General features: G+C 43.3%; 1 protein-coding gene across 2 annotated transcripts in view; it reads left to right on the top strand.

The window, feature by feature from the left end:
• grm6a (glutamate receptor, metabotropic 6a) overlaps positions 1-4,979 on the top strand; it is a 90,565-nt gene extending 85,586 nt beyond the window's left edge. The window contains exon 12 of one of the 2 annotated variants that reach the window (XM_072681376.1): positions 1,177-4,979. The gene's annotated coding sequence lies outside the window, so the exon portion shown is untranslated. Of the gene's footprint in view, positions 1-1,173 lie in introns of both variants that reach the window. The other variant, XM_072681375.1, reaches the window with a different exon arrangement.
• Positions 4,980-15,076: the final 10,097 nt, after the last annotated feature.

Genomic DNA, 15,076 nt, shown 5'->3' with positions numbered 1-15,076 from the left:
GCACAGCAGGAGAGGAGAAACACCAGAACCAGCAGCCGGACTTCATACCCTTGATTCATTAGCTGTGGTGTTTTGTTAAGAGCAGATCGAGCTTCGCTGTGATGCTTTGTCCCAAATAAAGTCTTATGAATTCCTAGTTTTGGCAGTAGTTAAAATTTATGACATGGGTGATTGCTATAATGTGCTGATGTGCTAATATCGTGAGTCCATTTGGGGTATGATATAATACCATAGGCTACTTTTTAATAAATCGTATTTAAAAAAAAAAACCATACACTATGTGGACAAAAGTATTGGGACACTCTTAATCAATAAATTCAGGAGTTTCATCCAGTCCCATTGCCACAGGTGTGTAAAATCAAGCCCCTAGCCGTGCAGTCTGCCTTTCTTACACACATTAGTGAAAGAATGGGAGGTTCTGAAGAGCTCACTGAACTCCAGCGTGGTTCTGTATGTAATAGGAGACACAGCTGCAACAACATCAACAAGTCAGCTGGTAAAATTTGATAATTTCCTTCCTTCTAGATCTTCCTCCATCAGCTGTGAGTGGTGTTATTACTGAATAGTGGAAGAGTTTAGGAGGAACAGCTCACAGAGAGCAGCTCAGTGTCCACAGAGTGTCTGTCAGACCACGTAAAGTTACAGAGCGGGGTCAGGGCCGAGTGCTGAGCTCAGAGCAGAGTGCAGAAAAGCCTCCAACTGACTCAATAACTGCAGAGCTCCAGACCTGCTGCTGCTGGTAGAGCTTAGAGCAAAAGGGAACCGGCTTCTTATTAATAATGCCTATGGGTTTAGAATGGGATGTTATTAAAGCTCCAGTAGGGGTAAAGTGTAGGTGTCCCAATACTTTTGTCCAAATAGTATATCTCCAAAACAGGAACTAACTTCTAATGGAAGTCAATGTAAAATATTCTCATTTTGTCATTTTGGAGCATTTTGATTGGTCCATTCATCCCACATTAGGCTTTTTTTTTTTTTTTTTTACAACAAATTCTATTTTGATTGAACCCCTGGATGATAGGTTCCCTAATTTTCATGCATATAAGGTATAAAGCTTTATGTCAGTTTCAGAATCTGGCCGCTAATGTTGGTGGTAGAACCTCAGTGATGATGTTATATGAGGTCCTTCAACAGGGCAGCACTATTTACTGCTGTTCTTTGTGTGTTTGACAGCAGGTGGGTGGCCCGGACCGACACACTCGGCTGTGGTGGACTGAAGGACTGCACCAAAGGGAAACTTCAGCAGAGAAACTGCAGACAGTTGATTTTCGCGTGAGGGCGACCACATGGACGCCGCGGCTCTGCAAACACTGCAGAAGCAGCAGCAGATGCTGACGATGACAAAAACGGACCTTTTCTAAACGGAGCCGTTCTTGAACTGCTTCATCAAAACCTGAGAAGTCTGGCTCCTCCGACGTGAGGCTTTTTTCGTGTGTGTGTGTGTGTGTGTGTGTGGAGGAACTCTTTATGGTGGCAGATGTTCACTACAAGGACCATCTTTTTTTTTTGTTACTGGCAACAACAACAACAACAAAAAACTGAAGGAGGAAACCGTAGAGCGTCTGATCTCGCAGTGTCTTGGCATGGGACGTTTCTTGGCTTGTTTGTGTGCTCGTGGTTTATTTTCCAGGCCGACCAGACTCCTCCAGAACTCTCCTGATCGACAGGTTACAGGTGTTAACCGGCAGTGAAGTGAAATCATCTACTAATCGCTCATCTACTGTTACTAATCCAGCGTCGTGTCGTCCAGCTTCCAGACAGCATCAGGTTTCCTTTCAGACTGTAGGTGTATTCAGATAAGATTCAGATAAGATCTATGCTGCATAGGTACTGACCTGTTATTAAGACTGGTCAGTTCATTGTAAGTTCCTTAATATCTTCAGTTAGAGCATATCTATATACACACACTCACACACGCGCATATATACATACAGTACACAGATTAATATACATATATATATCAAAGGTAGGCCTATTTATTTAAATTATGTAAGTATAAATATCTCATAAATATCTCATCTCATTTTCTTTGAGTTTTATCATCTATTTTTTCATTTTTAATAGATTATTTTTATGTACATACCTATTTATTCTTAGACCTTTTGGCCAAAGATAAGTTGGTGCTCAGAATTACACTGGTCTTGTGTGTGAAGCACTGCAATCCACTCAGCCCATCAAATCAAATTTATCATTATTTATTTATTTATTTAAGTTTAGGGTTTACCTGTACATATTATTATTATTATTATTATTATTATTATTATTATCATTTGGGATGTCCCGATCTGATCCATTTCCGATCCGTAGGTTTGCTATAGCAGAGTACCAGTGTTGCCAACTTAGTGCTTAACTTTATCGCTGTATTTAGCGACCTTTCCGACCTCTCTAATGACTTTTTTTTTAAATAAGTGACTAACAACAAATCTAGCAACGTTTTCTGGTATTATTAGAGAGTTTTGGAGACTCTGAGGTGAACACATACACATGTCCTTTAGTTACTGTCCTCAGCAGCGCTGAGTGCTGCCGAGAGCCCCGTCCCCCACAACACTCACAGTGCTTGGCCTCCCAGTCAGAGCAGACCCTCACGGCTCCACGTCCACACTGCTAATGAATTGTGCATGCCCAAAGCCGCCACTGCTGACCCCGGCCCCTTATTTACAGAGCAGGATGTCAGTCTTCAGTGTGACAGACAACTAAATCACTGCATTTAACTAATTTACACAGTCTCAGTCACTCACTCACCTCAAAACTAAAAAGAAAAAGACTAACTAAGTAACTAAGAAACTGTCTCTTCTTGGGTCACTTTGCTGGTCTCCAGCCCGGATAAAGGAGGAAGTTAAACGTAGAGTAGCGGTTTCACCCCACACCCAACAGTCTTTTGATTAAATATGATCTGCAAATATTTAACAACACAGGACAGAATTGATTTATGTAATTTAGGCAGAAATTATTTATGTAATGTGGGTCTAGACAAAGCATTCAAATCATAAAGTTATTTTGGGAAGTGAAAGCCTGATTTAAATGCTAAAAAAGAAGAAGTTTATTTACGTTCATTTACGAGTTCATATGACGTCCTAAAATATTTAGGGTGTCTTTTTTCTCTCCCACAACATTATCCCTTTATTCTACAGCTCTAAATACAAGCAATGGAACAATTATGCAAATTAGGCGATGACATCACTTAGCAGATGACATCATTTAGCAGATGACATCATTTAGCGGATGACATCATTTAGCGGATGACATCATTTAGTGGATGACATCATTTAGCGACTTCTAGCTACTTTTAGGACAGCCAATAGCTTCTTTCCTTACTAAGGAGTTGGCAACACTGAGAGCACCCTCCGGCCTCCTCTATCCGCCATTAATAGACGTCTCATTTTATTAAGAACTACCCAGACAGAGTTCACCTGTGACCTTACTTCAGTGAGTGAAACCACACAGAGCTTTATTAGAACTGATAAGAACGCCGACGTTACCAGTTAGCAGCCAAAACAAAAGCTAAAGTTAGCTTCTAATGCTAACTCTCCATTCCACCTTAAACAGTGCTGGAGTTATAGTGTGTACGTTTCAGCAGCAGAGCAAAACTGCTGTGTTATTTAAGGTGGAACGGAAAGTTCGGGGAAGTGTAAGACTTTAGCTTAGCGTTAGCTCAGAGCCTCGCTGTAAACGAGACCCGGCAGCAACAGCAGACGTCTCTCAGATCTGTCAGAAGAGGAGGATCTCAGCTCTTCACTCTTCCACTAAATGCTGATCTATTTTCTGCCGTTTTTCTCCACGCTGCCAAAAAACACCCAGTTCGGTTGTAGCTCTGCAACGACGGAGATATTTTACTCCATTATCTCCATTTAGGAAGATCTAACGTTCCTCCCATCATCCCGTCTTTACTCTGGAACTGATTAGAAACCAGACCATGGTGGAACTGCTCTGTTCTACCAGTGAGAGAACCACGCTCCTTTCCTCGGTTCTAAACCAGCTCTGAACGGCTCACTCAGAACCCAGGAGGAGGCTAATGCTAATGCTAATGCTAATGCACTCACACTCAGTGATCAGACTGCAGAGTAGTAAAGGAGCTGGGAGCTGAAAGGTCAGGCAGGTCAGTCAGACTGGACTGTAAGATATGAAACACTGTAGAGTTTAAAACAGATCAAAAAGTTGCTCCAAAAGAAGTAGATCAGATTAGAATTTCGTCTGATTACAGAAACTGGTACTGAAATACTGATTTACTGCGGTTTAGAGTTGCAGATTAGCACTTTAGTTTACCTAAATTATGAGGCTGTATGATTTATAGAAATACAAAGCCTGGATCGGATTGCTATCAGCCCGTAGTCAGCATTGAGAGATTTGGATCGGATCGGAGGAAAAACCTATTAAATCTTTTACATTTACATTTACATTTACGGCATTTAGCAGACGCTCTTATCCAGAGCGACTTACAAAGTGCTTTGCTTTTATTACTATTATTATTATTATGTATTTCGTAGCTCCATGAATGTACTGTTTATAGTACAGTTTTATCCAACTGGTCAACAGGCTGGTGTGTAAAGTAAAAGACTGTACAGCTGAATAGTTCTTGCTCTGTAAATACTATAAAAGTGGAGGTAATGAAGTGGGTCAGTATAGTATGGTACTATGTACTTATTCTGTGTCATAAAACCAGTCTTTAATTTTGCGTATGTTGCAGAGAAGTGCTTGCATGGAGTTTTAATTCTGGATTTTCTGTTTTCTATGTTGCAAAACAAGTTAAAAAAAAAGAAGAAAAGACTCTGGGTCATCTTTCCATGTGGGACAAAACCTCTAAAAAGGATGAATGCAGTGATATTACAGTGGCATCCCACAACAACCGAAACCGCAGGGTTGCAACCTCTTGTTCTTGTAAAAAAATATTCAAGTTGGTGATTTTAATCCAACCTATGGTGAAAACATTTGTACTTTGTTAGCCGAGTACTCAACAATCATGGAATACATTTGTACTTTGTTAGCTGAATCATGAAATAAATGCCATACAACAGGTTTCATTGAGTGGCGCTGTTTTTTTAACATTCCATTTAAACCAACCTTTTTTTTTTTTTTTAAATATAATATATTGAATGAATATATTGAATATATCCGATACTAACACCACGGCAGCGATGATAATGCCATGGCAGCAATACTGGACTGCAATACAAGGCTGGCAGTCAATGTGGTAGCAATGCCAGACGAGGCCGGCATGATAATGGTGCTAACGCTGCAGTAGCAATGCTGGACAAGGCCGGTGAACAATGTTGTAGCGATGCTGGACGAGGCCGGCATGACAGCGAAGCTAACAGTGCAGTAGCAATACTAGACAAGGCAAGTGTTTGACGTATTAGCGAAGCTAAACAAGGCCAGCACGATAATGATGCTAACGCTGCAGGAGCAATACTGGGCAAGGCTGGCGGACAACGTTGTAGCAATGCTGGACAAGGCCGGCACGATAATGGTGCTAATGCTGCAGTAGCAATGCTGGACAAGGCCGGTGAACAATGTTGTAGCGATGCTGGACAAGGCCGGCACGATAATGGTGCTAACGCTGCAGTAGCAATACTGGGCAAGGCTGGCGGACAACGTTGTAGCAATGCTGGACAAGACCGGCACGATAATGGTGCTAATGCTGCAGTAGCAATGCTGAACAAGGCCAGTGTTTGATGTGTTAGTGATGCTGGATGATTTCGGCATGATAACAATGCTAACACTGCAGTAGCAATGCTGGACAAGACCGGCACGATAATGATGCTAATGCTGCAGTAGCCATACTGGACAAGGCCAGTGTTTGACGGGTTAGCGAAGCTAGACAAGACCAGTGCGATAATGATGCTAACACTGCAGTAGCAATACTGGACAAGGCCAGTGTTTGACGTGTTAACAATGCTGGATGGCAACGCTGGTGGACGACGTGTTGGTGATGCTGGATGAGGCCTGCACGATAATAAAGCTAACGCAGCAGTAGCAATGCTGGACAAGGCCAGTGGCTTCACAGTAGCGATGCTGGGCAAGGCTGGTGCAACAGCGACGCTAACACCACAGTAGCTTTGCTGGACAAGGCTGGTGGTCACCGCGGTTCCACTTCCTTTTACAATAACATTACAAGCAAGGAGACCCAACCTCACCTTACCTACGATTACATCTCCTCTCTGCAGCTCAGATACTTATTAACTTTGCGGCCAAATAGAGTCCTCAGACTGTCGGTACCAGAAAATGTCTCTTCCAGCCAAACAAGAGGCAGTTCTTCATCGTTTCATCAAAGTCCGTCAGTCACTGAGCCAGTCTCCAAGCTAAATGGCCTCCTGTAGGACAGCCAGCAGAGGCGGTCCAGCAAAAAATGTGGGTTTGGGGAACGTTTGACTAAGATTGCTCTGTAATCACTTTAGGTTGGCCTGCCTAGGTTGGTCATATCCAGCAATATTTAGCTGGTCCATTCAGCGGTGGACGTCCTGCAAGGTGTTGTTTTGAGCTGACAACTTCTTATTATCAACAATGAGGGTTTTGTCCTTGCCTCATTTTTTCAGAACCAAGAGCTAAAGCCTCCCGAAGGCGAGGTACAAGATGTTGACGTCTCAAATAGAACGGCCAGCGTGTTGCCGGTGTCTCCAGATAACAAAATGAAGTGTTTTAATAATGTAAACACTTGGATTTTCTCATTTCAGTGCATTACAAGTTAATAGTCAATTTCACGCTCCATTTTGAGGCGAGCGCAAAGCCGTCATCCTGACCTCTATACAGAGCCATTCTGACTACGGATGAGCCTGAGAGCCGCTCACCTATCACAACTGCCTCATGTCAGAGCAGACAGGGGCTGGGAATTTGTCCTCCTCATGCATTTTGAATGCTGCGTTATATGGCGTCGCCGCATGTAAAGCACAACCACTCATATTGGTTGGGTATAAATATTAATGGAAATTAAAGGGAATTATTCTGTTTGCTTTACATAACTCCCTGGAGACTCGAGTGCCGTCAAAGGGAGTCTATGTCCTCTCTCTCGCTTTGTGTGTTGACACTACAGAGGAAGCGTGTCCTGCTGTTGGCAGGCTTCATCCTCGGACCATGCCCAAATCAAAGCAGCTCCGCATACACAGCCCGTTAAACATAGATGATAGACACGGAGCTCTAGGTGAAGGGAAGTTCGCTATCAGATGGATGACTAAGGCGGTGAATTATGAGGGAAAGCTGAAAGAGGCAGGCGCTCCATTGCTCATATCAGCAGTCTGTTGCTTAAAGGGATACTTCACCCCGAAATGCTAATGTTGTTAATAATAAATGCAAGCGAATGGGGGCCGCTTGGCAATGACCCCTATAAATCAAATCCTGCACACAAATGTGGTTTACAGCTAGCAGACCTCCAAAACTCTCAAACGCTGAAAAAATCGCTTTTACCCAAACTCTGGTGCTGCCTTAACACCCTACTCAGTGTTAGTAGAGGGCTGAGCAGGCCTCTGTCTGTTCTACCCTACAGGAGCAAACCTACAGGAACAGATAGACATTTAATTAGACTTTAATAAATTAGGGTAAATAATACTTTTTTAAAATTATTTCTAATTTTACCCCATTTTTCTACCCAATTTGGAAGGCCAATTGGCCAATCCCCATTATACAAACTCCTCTAATCATTAGCAATGCCCCTAACACTAGGGGGGGGAGGACTAGCACGTCTCTGAGTGAACGGTCTTAGGAGTGTTTTCTCACTGTTTTCAGGCTCATTTAGTAAACTGGCTCATCCAGGTTTGCTTGCTTTCTCACCTACTTGAACTTAGCATGTCACGTAACTCGCTGCTACGGTGGGCTTGTATTTTTCCTTGTTCATCAAATCATGAGCTCCCACATGCTTTGTTTCCTGGATTCCTAGAATTGCAGCAGCCCATTCGTTTCTCTTCTCTTTACCTTTCCGCAGTTTGTTAAAGGAGGCATATATGCGATGCTAACACCATGACAGCGGTAGTAACGCCATGGCAGCAATGCTTGACAAGACCAACAGTCGACGTGGTAGTAGCGCTGGACGAGGCTGGCGTGATAGCGAAGCTAACTCTGCAGTACATTTACTTTTACATTTAGGGCATTTAGCAGATGCTCTTATCCAGAGCGACTTACAAAAATGCTTCGCTAGCAATGCTGGACAAGGTCAGCGGCCAACGTTGTAGCGATGCTGGATGAGGCCGGCATGGACCGAAGCTAACACTGCAGTAGCAATGCTTGACAAGACCAGCAGTTGACGCAGTAGCGATGCTGGACGAGGCCGGTACGATAGTGAAGCTAACGCTGCAGCAGCAATGCTTGACAAGACCAGCAGTTGATGCAGTAGCGATGCTGGACGAGGCCGGCATGGAATAAAGCTAACGCTGCAGCAGCAATGCTGGCCAAAGCCAGTGGCCGCCATTGTAGCGATGCTGGACGAGGCTGCCGATCACTGCGGTTCTACTTCCTTTTACAATAATATTACAAGCAAGGAGACCCAACCTCAGCTTACCTAAGATTACATCTCCTCTCTGCAGCTCAGATACTTACTCAGATACAGTAAAAAATGTACTGTAAGACATGAATTCAACAAATCCATCTGTTAAATGCACACTTATTTTTAATAATTACAAATATTTTCAAGTATTTTTGAATTTTCATTTTATGAAATGGTGCGTAAGCTGCTTAAAGGGATGAGCCACTGCTGATATACTTACATATTTGAAATTATTCCTCTCCATGGTGCGTCAACCTCTTATCACTGCTACAAAAGCAATCTAAGCAGATTTATGCTGGTCTGGTGCTGGTTTAGTTGATCCCCCAGCTTAGTCACACTGGTTCATCAGCACACCAGTGTTTACTGGTGACCGACTGAGCTGCTGTTTACATCTTTGATGTTTTAGCTTCAGTGTTCTCAGGTTCTTCTTTCTTATTCCATCCCCTTTGTGCGATGTGCCAGTACCAAAAGACCCCAGAGCATGTTGCTACCACTACCATGCTTAACACTTGGTCAGTGTTCTTGGGGGTGACTGGCTTGTCTGTAGTCCGCCAAACATCTTTGTCTCATCTGACCATTAAACGTTCTTCCAGGAGGCCTTCTCTTTAGACTATAGATGGTGACACTGGTGTTCCAGCAGCTTCAGTTTATGGCAGGCCTGAGTCTTCTTGGGTTGTTCTTGACCATCTGAACCATTTTCCTCTCAGCTGAGGGTGACAGTGTGGGTCTTCTCCCAGTAACATGATCTTCATGGGGGCTGATGAAGACCCTCGCCTATACCTTCGCAAATGTAATATCAGAGAAATAACAACATACACTATATGTCCAAATGTTTGTGGACACCCCTTCTAATGAATGCACTCAGTTACTTTAAGTTGCACCCATTGTTGACACACACACACACAGCTTGTCTAAGCTTGTCTAATCCCTATAGAGAAGCACTGCCAATAGAATAGGACTCCCTGAAGGAGATAAAGAAGCTTGAACCCATTGGTATTGTGCCTAATGCCAGGCGTGGGCTAGAGGGGTATAAAGCCCCCCAGCATTAAGCTGTGGAGCAGTGGAAGAGCTGTGTTCTCTGGAATGATGATGGTGCTTCCTCTAATACGTTTGGGATGATGTGGAGTGGCGATCATCCAACATCCTGACCTCACTAACGCAGCAATGCTTCAGTCCAAAATCTAGTAGAACCCCTTCCTCCCTGGACAGTAGAGACAGTTACTCCAACAAAAGCAACAACAAATGTACAGGTGTCCCAATACTTTTGTCTATAGAGTGTATATCTGCATTCATCCTGCATTCAGAAGGGTCACGATTTCACTTCGAAGCAGAGTCTGATGGCAGGTTGGCATCAAGACGTTAGCAGCAGATCCTTTAAGTCCTGTAAGGTGTGAGACAAGGCCTCCATGAGCATCAATAAGCCTTAGGTGCACATGACCCTGTCGCCGGTCCACCAGTTGTCATTTCCTTGGAGCACTTTTGGTAGGTACTGACCACTGCATCATAGGGCCTGCCTGATGTTTTGGGGATGTGCTGACCCATACAACTGTGGCTTGTTCACGTCACGATTGCACCTCAAAGAGTATGTCAGTGAAGATCCAGTGCAGCTCATCTAGAATGAGATGAAAGTGCTATTGTCTCTTTTGTCTCATTCCTTGTGTGTCTTTGTGTGACTTTGTTTCAGTCCACCTGATATACCTTTGTGTCAATACAAACAGCATGGGATTTCATTACACACACACACAGATTCATATACACTCCCTTTATAGTTAGATGTTTGGTAAGGCACAAACAAAGAGGAATCTTCTCCGAGGCGCCTTACTCGAGGGCTTTCTCCACACACACACACACACACATCTCCTCAGTAGTCTGTTTGTTCTCCTTTTCTTAAGGGCTATTAAGAGAAGAGTCGTTTCTCGGGATATCAGCTTATTTACATTTTAATAAAAGCTGATACTGATAAATAAGAGCTGATACTGAGCTGATATCCTGTATGAAAACCTAGCATCTGTACATTGATCTGAAAGTCTGAGAGTTCAGTGGATTATATAAGACTGGTGCTGGTTTATTTGAACTCTTTGATTTGAACCAGACTGTCAGGCTTTTATTCGCATGCATCTCTTTTTTATATACCAGCAACTAAAGGAAAGCACTATTGAATGATCTGTCTGACCCAGAGCGAGCAGAGCTATGCTTGCATTGAATCCCTAGCTTTGGTTTCCAGTTGGTATCTAGAGGTCGTTAGTGAGGTCAGGATGTTGGATGATCACCACCCCAACCGATCCTTAAAGTACTGGATGGAGCACCACCACCACCATCATTCCAGAGAACACAGTTCTTCCACTGCTCCACAGCTCAATGCTGGGGGGCTTTATTATACCCCTCTACTAGCCCACACCAAGCATTAGGCACAGTACCAATAGATTCAAGCTTCTTTACCTCCTTCTGGGAGTCCTATTCTATTGGCATTGCTTCTCTATAGGGATTAGACAAGCTTAGACAAGCTGTGTGTGTGTGTGTGTGTGTGTGTGTGTGTGTGTGTGTCAGCAATGGGTGCAACTGAGTGCATTCATCAGAAGAGGTGTCCACAAACATTTGGACATGTAGTGTATGTTTCCAGTTGGTATCCAGAGAGGTTATGCTCTCATATTAAGGGCTTTTTCACAGGAATCTTTGGATGTTCTTGGAGGTTCTTTGACTTGAAACTATGGAGGAACCTCTTAAAGAGCTTTGGCCTATTGTTGGTTCCCTTCTGAAGGTGCCCTGTGGAGTCTAGCATCAAGACATTAGCAGCAGATCCTTTATGTCTTGTAAGTTGTGGGGTATGTCTGTCTCTGTGAGCATCATCTGGCATCTGGTACCCATTAACATTGTGGCCGATTCTCCAGTTGTTTGATTTCTTGTGTTTTATGCTGTATTGGATCATCCCCATGAATCAAGGGTGTTGAACAGAAGATGAGAAGATTCAGGAAGCTTCAGTTGTGTATATATATACGCCACCATACGCTCTGACCAATCGAGACGCCTCTGAAGGTGTCCTGCTGTGGTATCTGGCATCATGAAGTTAGCAGCAGCCCTGTAAGTTGTGAGGTGGGGCCTCTATGAGCATCATCGGGCAGCCTTAGGTACCCATAGGACCCTGATGCCAATTCAGCACTTTCTTGGAGCTTGGAACTTTTGGTAGGTACTGACCACTTCATGCCAGGGACACCCCACAAGATCTGCTTGATGCTTCTGACTCATTCATCTGACCCAGTGTTCTGACCCGGTCCTCTGACCCAGTGTTTCTGCCAAATATATCCACCCCTTGACAGGTTCCACTGTAAATGAAGATAATCAATGATTGTCACGTCCTCTGGTTCTAATGTTATGGCTGATCGGTGTACATGAATGAATGAAATCAATATACTAATTCGTTGCAATTCTTGTGGTCAGTGTATCAGTACTGGAAGTGATTGGTCATCATCATCATCATCATCTCTGCCTGTCTTTTCCGTGTCCTCGAGTGCACTGTGTGGACAGTGTGGACATCATCCTTGAAAAGATTGAAAGTCTGAAGACTGGCTTAGTGCTGCCCCCTGCAGTCTCTCTAGGTCCATGACCGTGTCTCTCATGTTGAAAGCTGTGTGACGGATGCAGGAGACGAGCCTTCTGATTGGTTCCTGCTTGGCTTGAAAGGCTTAGGTTCACTTGTAAACATTAATTGGTCAATTTCTAATCCCTTTAGACAGCTTTTATGTCAGTTCCTTCATTAATTCGTTTTTTAAACAAACTCAAATGAAACGTTTGTGCTTCTGAATTTCTTTACTTTCTGAACTGAAACTGATACAGAATTATAAGAAAGCATGGAAATTCACAGTGTCACAGCAGCAAAGGGATAGCAAGACATTCAATTGTATGTAAAAGTAGATACATCACCAGTATATACACAACTTAAATAATAGTCAAACACAGGGAATGAAACAATATTGCGAGGTAAATTCATCACATATGCTGTTATTTATAGACCTGAAGGAATAGTATGGTGAGGGTCACATGGATATTTACATTTACATTCATGGCATTTAGCTGATGCTCTTATCCAGAGTGACTTACAAGGTTACTGGTATTACAGAGGAGGGTCAGTGTGACGTTAGGAGTCTTGCCCAAGCACTCTTATTGTCTGTCGGTCGATCTCTGCCTGTCTGTCTATCTATTTAGCTCTCTGCCTGTCTGTCTATCTATCTATCTATCTGTCTGTCTCTCTATCTATCTGTATCTATGTCTGTCTGTCTCTCTGTCTATCTATCTGTATCTCTATCTGTTTGTCTCTCTATCTATCTATCTGTCTGTATCTCTATCTGTCTGTCTCTCTATCGTCTGTCTGTCTATCTATCTATCTGTCTGTATCTCTATCTATCTGTATCTCTATCTGTCTGTCTCTCTATCGTCTGTCTGTCTATCTATCTATCTATCTATCTATCTATCTGTATCTCTATCTGTCTGTCTCTCTGTTTATCTATCTGTATCTCTATCTATCTGTCTCTCTATCTATCTGTATCTCTATTGGTCTGTCTTTCTATCTGTCTCTCTATCTATCTCTATCTGTCTGTCTCTCTGTCTATCTCTATCTGTATCTCTATCTGTCTGTATCTCTATCTATCTGTCTCTGTCTATCTATCTGTATCTCTATCTGTCTCTATCTATCTATATGTATCTCTGTCTGTCTCTCTATCTATCTGTATCTCTCTGTCTGTCTCTCTATCTATATGTCTGTCTATCTATCTATCTGTATTTCTATTTGTCTGTCTTTCTATCTATATGTCTGTCTCTCTGTCTATCTATCTGTCTGTCTCTCTATCTATCTATATGTCTGTCTGTCTGTCTATCTATATCTGTCTGTCTCTATCTATCTGTATCTCTATCTGTCTGTCTCTCTATATTTCTATCTGTCTGTCTATCCATATCTGTCTGTCTCTCTATCTATCTGTATCTCTATCTGTCTGTATCTCTATATTTCTATCTGTCTGTCTGTCTCTCTATCTATCTGTCTATCTATCTGGACATTTACATTTACAGCATTTTGCTGATGCTCTTATCCAGAGTGACTTCCAAGGTTACTGGTATTACAGAGGAGGGCCAATGTAGTGTTAGGAGTCTTGCCCAAGGACTATGGACTATTGGTGTAGCACAGCACAGTCACCCAGACCAGGAATCGAACCCCAGTCTCCCACAGGGTGTGGAAGTTCACTGGCAGGAAGTGGTGTTACCCATTGCACCATACATGTATGCTTTCTCATGCATTCCAATGTACCTTACAGAGATGTTGAGTTGCTCCAGCTGTGTCTTCATGTGTACTATGTATTAAGCAAAGGTGGGGGCTGATTTCACCCCTTATGATTACACTTGGGCTAGATGATTGATGTCCCACATATGGAAACTGTACAAAATGTGACGTGTGAGGGTATAAAGAGCAGAGTCCAGAGGGGCACTGAGAACTGGCAGACTCTCTCCACACTAAGTGTCCCTTCAAGAGAAGTTCACATTTTCCAAGCACTTGCACAATTGCACATTGTATTGTTACATTGCGGGACCTCTATTGAACGTGTGTGTGTGGTCAGTCCGCTGAACGTGTGTGTGTGGTCAGTCCGCTGGGAGCGGTGCTGGAAGTCAGTTTTGGAAAAACTATCCTACTAAAGCTCACTAAAGCTCATCACTAACTACAATCAGATCCTCACAGCAATGATTCAGTCCAAAATCTAGCAGAACGCCTTCCTCCCTGGACAGTAGAGACAGTTACAACAACAAAAGTAGGATTTCTAATATCCTTGATTTCAGAAGAAACAATGAATGAGCAGGTGTCCCAATACTTTTGTCCATAGAGTGTATATATAAGACGTGTCATGACATCTGAACCTGCTTCATCATATGAATCATATTTATGGTGGCTCAGCGGTTGGAGCTCCGGGCTATTGATGAGAGGGTTGTGGGTTCGATACCCGGGCTCGGCAAGCTGCCACTGTTGACCTTGAGCAAGGCCCTTTACCCTCTCGCTGCCCACCGCTCTGGGCATGTGTGCTCGCTGTCCACTGTGTGTGTTTCACTGGTGTGTCTGTGTGTGTTCACTGCATGGATGGGTTAAAGGCGAAAGCCAAATTCCATCTGTGTCACATCTGGTAAATATGTTGGTCTTGCCAAGTTTATTATATTTGTCCTGAGATCCCATAATCATAACATACGTTCACACTAGGGGCTGGGCTCTCAGTTGGAGAGCTGCATGGGTCTTTCTCTGGGCCAGTACTGGTTTCAGTGAGCAAGCTGGGCTTCTGTATAAGCTGTATAGACACAGTTTGGGTGAGGAATGTGGACTCCAGGTCTTGCAGGTCTCCAGATACGAAGTGACGAGAAGGTTACCGGAGCCTCCTCCAGCACCAGAGCTGATTCAAGAAAGGGTCATCACGCTGAAAATAAGAAGGGGGGGGGTGGCGTCGAGGGCATTCAGTGATCAGGATCGAGTCATATCCTATAAATTCAGAAAGATTAAGTGTAAATGTCAGAGTCATAGGATCATAACCATCATGTGCTCTGGCAGGATCTTCAGAGTTTGTTGAGTTCCTCTCTGAGAGAGTT

Source organism: Salminus brasiliensis, chromosome 6 (genome assembly GCF_030463535.1).
Source record: "Salminus brasiliensis chromosome 6, fSalBra1.hap2, whole genome shotgun sequence".
In the NCBI taxonomy this organism is placed as follows: Eukaryota; Metazoa; Chordata; class Actinopteri; order Characiformes; family Bryconidae; genus Salminus; species Salminus brasiliensis.
The sequence above is the reverse complement of the archived record's forward strand: the minus strand, read 5'-3'. Positions and strand labels throughout refer to the sequence as shown.